At 36.7% G+C, this 6,688-nt stretch overlaps 1 long non-coding RNA gene across 1 annotated transcript; it reads left to right on the forward strand.

Annotated features, from left to right (window-relative positions):
- Positions 1–3,389: 3,389 nt before the first annotated feature.
- On the forward strand, positions 3,390–4,183 carry LOC135969247 (uncharacterized). The gene is made up of 2 exons (XR_010584394.2): positions 3,390–3,524; positions 3,809–4,183. It is a non-coding gene; the product is annotated as an uncharacterized lncRNA (long non-coding RNA).
- Positions 4,184–6,688: the final 2,505 nt, after the last annotated feature.

A 6,688-nucleotide genomic window follows, 5' to 3' on the forward strand; every position in this document is an offset into this window, starting at 1 on the left:
CATATGTTTAGATACAATTTCTCTACCATTTATATGGTTTTCTTCATATATATGGTTTTCTTCCCATCTGCTGCTTGTCCTTTACTTCCTTTAACAGTGTCTTTCAAAGAGTAAATGTTTCTAACTTAGATGAAGCCCAGTTTACCAATTTGATCTATTATGAATTGGGCTTTGGCGTCACATCTAACAAATCTTTGTCTAAACTGAAGTCCCGGTGGTTTTCTCCTTTAGTTTCTTCTAGAAGTTTTATATTTTTAGGTTTTACATTTAGGTCTGTGATCTATTTAATATTTGTATATAATGTGAGGTATGGGTAATCAGAGGTTTGGGGGATTTTTTGCATATCTATATCTGAGTTTTCTAGTACCATTTCTAGTACCTCTTGCTCCACTGAATTTTCTTTGCACTTTTAAAAAAATTCATTTGTCTATATATGTGTATCAGTCAGGGTTCCCCGTAGAAGCAGAACCAGTAGGATATAGATATAAAGATATTTATTATGACAGATTGGCTCACACAATCATGTAGGCTGAACAGTCCCATGCTCTGCCATCTGCAAGCTGGAGGCTCAGGGGGGCCAGTGGTGCAATTCTAGCTCAAGCCCAAAGGCGTGAGAATCAGGGGAGTCAATGAGGTAAGTCTCAGTCTGAGTCCAAAGGCCTGAGAACCGAGGATGGAGGGTCAATGGTGTAAGTCTCAGTACAAAATGAAGGTCCAAGAACCAAGAGTACTAACCTTCAAGGGCAAGAGAAGATGAATGGCCCAACTCAAGCAGAAAGAGCAAATTCTCCTTTTCTCTATCTTTTGTTCTATTCAGGCCCTCAAAAGATTGGATGATGCCCACCCACACTGGTGAGGGCAGATCTTCTTTACTCAGTCTACTGATTCAAATGCTAATCTCCCCTGGAAATATCCTCACAGACACATGCAGAAATAGTGTTTTACCAGCTATCTGGACATTCCTTAGCACAGTCAAGTTGACACATACAATTAACCATCACAGTATGTATCAGTGTATTTCTGGACTCTCCATTCTGTTCCACTGACCCTTACGCTGGTACTGCATTGCTTTGACTGTTGTAGCTTTATAATAACCTCAAATGAGGCCCTGTTCATCCTGTAAATTAATTTTTTTCTAAAGTTGCTCTGGTCTTTTGTATTTTCATTTGAATTTTAGGATCATATTGCCAATTTTTACAAAAACACTGATGGGATAATGATTGGGATGGTGTTGAATCTGTAGACCAATTTGAGAAGACTTGGCATCTTAACAGTATTGAGTCTTCTGACCTGTGAATGAGGGCTGTATCTCCATTTATTTAAACCTTCTTTATGTCAGCAACATTTTATACTTTTCAGTGCACAGATCCTTCACTATATTATTAAACTTTTGTCTAGGTATATCATTTTAGATGCTATTGTGAATTTTTAATTTCACCACTTGATTGGTCATTGATACCAATAGAAATAAAATTGATTTTTGTATATTGATTTTGTATTCTGCAACATTACTAAATTTACTAGTTTTAGTAGTGTGTCATCTGCAAATAAAGGCAATTTTACTTATATTTTTTTCCAATTTGGATGCCTTTCATTTGTTTCTTTCCTAATAATCCTGTTGAATAGAAGTGGTGAAAGCAGACATTCTTGTCTTATTCCCGATCTTAAGGAGAAAGCTTTGTCTTTCCCCTTTAAGTATGATGTTAGCTGTAGTGTTTTGTACATTGCCATCATCAGGTTGAGGAACACTTTCCTTCTATTCCTGATTTGAGTGCATCATGAAAAGATTTGCATTTTGTCATTTAGATGATTATATATATTTCCCTTTAATCAATGAATATGAGGGTATTACATTGATTTTTGGATATTAAACAAATATTGCACTTCTGAGATAAACTGCACTTGATCACGGGGTATAATACTTTTTACAGTTTGCTGGATTCAGTTTGCTAGTATTTTGTTGAGAGTATCTGAGCCTTTATTCATAAGGGCTCTTGGTCTGCAGTTTTTCTTTCCTGTGATGTCTTTGGTTTTGGTTTCAGGGTAATATTACCCTCAAAGAATAACTTTGGAAAGTGTTCCTTCCTTCCTTCTTTCCTTCCTTCCTTATTTATTTATTTATTTTTGGAAGAGTTTCTGAAGGATTGCTGTCAATTTTTCCTTAAACATTTGGTAGAATTGAGGAGTGAAGCCATCTGGCCTTGAAATTTTCTTCCTGAGAATACTTAAAACTGCAAGTTCAATTTCATTAATGGTAATAGGGTTATTTGGGTTATATATTTCTTCTTGAGTGAGCTTTGGTACTTTGTGTCTTTCAGGAGATTGTCTATTTCCTCTAAGTTGTCAAATTTATTGCTGCACATTGTTCCTATTATTTTCTTATAATTTCATTATCTTTAGAATCTGTAGTGATACCACCATTCTGATTTCTGCTATTGGTTAATTTGTATCTTTTATCTTTTTTTCTCATCTCTCTTGTTAGAAGTTTATCAATTTAATTGTTCTTCCCAAAGCATCCCCTTTTGGTTTCATTGATTGTCTCTACTGTTTTTCTATTTCATTGATGTTGCTGTGATCTTTATTTCCCTTTTTGTACTTTCTTTGGGTTTCATGGGCTCTTCTTTTCCTAGGTTCTTAAAGGAAAAGCTAAGGCTGTTGATTTGAGATATTTCTTTTCAAATATAAGCATTTAGTAATATAAATTTCCTTATAAGTGCTACTTTGGTATCATCACATAATTGTTATGTTTTATTCTCATTTTCATTCTGGTTAAAATATATGATCATTTTCCTTTGATTTCTTCTTTGCCCCATAAGTTACTTAGGAGTATATTACTTAGTTCTCCAAATATTTGGTTTTTTTCCAGATATGTTTCCCTTATTGATTTCAAATTCAATTTTATTGTGGTCAGAGAACAAACTTTGCATGACTTAGATTTTAATTTTATTGAGATTTTACTTATGACCCACAATATTATGTACCTTGATAAATATCTCATACGCATTTGAAAATAGTACAAATTCTGATGTTATTGGGATTATTCTGTAAATGTAAATTAGGTCAATTTAATGGCTAGTGCAGTTCAAATTTTCTATGTCTTTACTAATTTTCTGTCTACTTGTTTTTTCACTTATTGAGAGAAGGGTATTGAAATCTCTGACTATGATTATGGACTTGTCTACTTCTTCATGTAGTCCTATCATTGTTTATTTCATATATTTTGATCTTTTTGCGGGCATAAAAGTTTAGAGTATTTTGTTCTCTTGATTGGCAACTTTATTATGAAATGACTTATTTGTTTTTGATGATGTTTTTTCCTCTGAAATCTACTTTGTATGATATTAATACAGCGACTCTGGCCTGTGGCTAACTCTATCATTTCTTTCTTCCAGGGACAAAAACCTGAATGAGACGCCCTCTACCTAGGGAGGGACTGAAATTGATCACAAAGTGTCTCCTCCAAGAAGCTGGAAGCTTGTTAGAACTATTCATGAAAAATAATTCTATGAGTGTTTTCCCTTAAGGTAAGTTACATTTCTTCAGAAGGCCAAAAAAAAAAAAGAGGTGTGGAACAGGAAGGGCCCCCTCTCAACCAAGGTCCAGAAGCCCTCTGAAGGTGAGTGACCAACCCAGGCTCCTCCTCATCTACCCTTGATTCCTCCCGCCCAAGACGCCTTACCCTGTCCTCACCTGGCACAATCCCCACCCCAGCCTGCACCCTTTATCTATGAAACCCCCATTCCCACCCCTCTTCCATCCTCTTTCCCAAAACCAGTGCCCTTTTGTGATCTCCCTGTTGTCCTTCCAGGTTCCAAAGGCAACTTGGAAGGGAAAAGGGACCCTTCGAGAAAGTTCCAGGAAAAAGCCACTCCCAAAAAGCCTACCGCTTCAAGAAAACCTGAGAAAGGCAACGGGCCAACACTATCCAGCCACTATGACCAGCTGAATGGGAAACTCACTCAAAATGAGCCACAGCAGGACCAAATTAGCCAGGAGATCTCCACAATCTCCAGCGTCTCCCTGGACAGCCAGTGATTTCAAGGCAAGTTCAGAGGCCTAGATCTATCTGAGAGGTCTCCAGAGATCTGACCCCAGAGAAATAGCCAGCAGGGTCTAGAATACATTCTACACCCCACAGGGTACGCCCCATGGTGATGAAAATAAAATGAATCTGTTGTAAAATGATGTGAGTGTCTTCATGTTCTAGGATGGTGGGGAGGGAGGAAGGAGGGAAGAGGAGGTGTGTGGGAAGGGAGAGAGGTGGGGTTGCGGGGTTGGGGCCAGAAGGACAGGTCCACAGTTAACCAGACACTGAGGGATAAGGACTAGGTTAGCACTGAGCACTGAAAACAAATTTCTTCCTTATCACTGTCTCACTAGTAAGAAAATAAAAGGCCTGCTGGTTTCGCATTTATTTGTGGGGGGGCAGGGGTAGGTCAGCAATATCAGCATATAGATTGCCAGAACCTAGATGGTGTGATATATGTGGGATAATAGTATCAACTCTCTAAAAAGCGAGACAGATATATCACCTCTGAGCCACCTACCTCATAGTGACGTTTCTTGCATCCTGCCTATGCTGTAAACAACTAAAGGACCTTCAAAGGGTCCAAAAATCTCATTCTACTAAAAGCTGATGACAACACCCCCCCCACCCCAAGGACTGAAATAATGGTGTTTGGAGGCTACAGACCCAACACTGATTAGCCCACTTCATTGTCAAGAAAATTTGTGAAAGAATAGCTGGCTACTCAGGGCAGGGCAACAGAAGTAGCTTGCCCCTGGTGCTTTGGGGACAATTTAATAATATGTAATGCTTACGCTGGAAAAAAAGGGAAACCTGAAATCAGTGATATAAATTTCTATCTTGTGAACCTACAACTATAAAATGTAAATCCAAAGCAAACGGAATGCCAAAGTAAAGAAATACTAAAGAGCAGAAATCAGTGAAATTGAAAACAAAATTATTAGGGAAAAAAATCACTGCAACAAAAAACTCTTTCTTTCTTTTTTAGTGACAGGTTCTCACTCTGTCACCCAGGCTGGAGTACAGTGGTTTGATCATGATTCACTGCAGCCTTGAACTCCTGGGCTCAAGCAATCCTCCTTCCTCAGCCTCCTGAGTAGCAAGGACTACAAGTGCATGCCACCATGCCCAGCTAATTTTTTTTAAAAAATTCTGTACAGATGGCATATGTTACCCAGGCTGTCCCCAAACTCCTGGCCTTAAGCCATCCTCTCACCTCAGTTTCCAAAATGCTGGGATTGCAGGCATGCATCACCACATCTGGCCAAAAAGCCATTTCTTTATAAAAATCAATAAAATTGACAAACCTCTGGCCAGACCAATGGAGAGAAGACACAAATTACTGATATCTTGAATGAAAGGGAGGCTATCACTATAGATGCTATAGACATTAAAGGGATGATTAGGGAATAACATGGACAACTCGATGGTCATAAATATAGCAGTTTAGATAAAACAAACAAATTCTCTGAAAGATACAAACTTAGAGAAATCACTTAAGAAGAAACAGGCAACCTAAAAAGTCATATTTATATTAAAGAAATTGAATTCATAGTTTAAATCCTTCCACAAAATAAAACTTCAAGTTCAGATGGTCTCATTGCTAAATTCTCCCAAACATTCAAAGGAGAAATAATACTCGCTCCATCACACAAATTCTTCAGAAAATAGAAGAGGTGGAAATTCTTCCAAACTCATTTTATCGTCAGTACTAACCTAATTACCAAAACTAGACAGTCATTACAATAAAGGAAAACTACAGACCAGTATTCCTCATGAACATAAATGTAAAAGTTCTCACCAAAATACTGGCAAATTAAATTCAATGATATATTAAAAGGATAATGCATCATGACCAAGTGAGGTTTATCCTGGAAATACAAGGCTGCTTCAACATTCAAAAGTCAGCCAATATAACATACTAAAGAAAAAAAATCACACAGTCATATCAGTCGATGCAGAAAAAGTATTTGACAAAATCCAATACCCATTTATGATTTAAAAAAATCTTCGCAAACCAGGAATAAAAAGTAATTCCTACATCCTGATAAAGAGCATCTATAAAAATCCTAAAGTTAGTATCATACCTAATGGTGAAAGATTGAATGCTTTTCCTCTAGAATGAGAATAAGGTAAAGATGTCTGCTTTCGCCACTCCTATTCAATATCATACTTGAAATCATAGCAAGTGCAATAAGGGAAAAGAAAGAAAATGCACATACATTGGAAAAGAAGAACTAAAACGGTATTAGGAGACAGCATCACTATTGAAGTAAAAAATTCCAATGAAATCTAAAATACATCCAATGAAATCTTACACGTACTCAATTTGAGAGTCACAGTGCAAGGTCACAGTGTAAAAGGTCTTTATATAGAAATTAATTGTATTTCTATATATCAGCAATTAATATTTGAAAACTTACATTTTTATTAGCTTTACTAAAGTACAATTGACATACAAAAACTGCACATGTTTAATGTATACAATTTGACGAGTTTGAACACATGTATAAACCCATGAAACCATAACCATAATCAAGGTAATAAACATATTTATCACCTCCAAAAGTTTCCTTGTGTTCCATGTGTCTTTTCAATTAATGTGGTAAAATTGTCTCACATGAGAGCTATCCTCTTAAAAACTGTAAAGTGCACAAAAGG

Source organism: Macaca fascicularis, chromosome X, assembly GCF_037993035.2.
Source record: "Macaca fascicularis isolate 582-1 chromosome X, T2T-MFA8v1.1".
Taxonomy (NCBI): domain Eukaryota; kingdom Metazoa; phylum Chordata; class Mammalia; order Primates; family Cercopithecidae; genus Macaca; species Macaca fascicularis.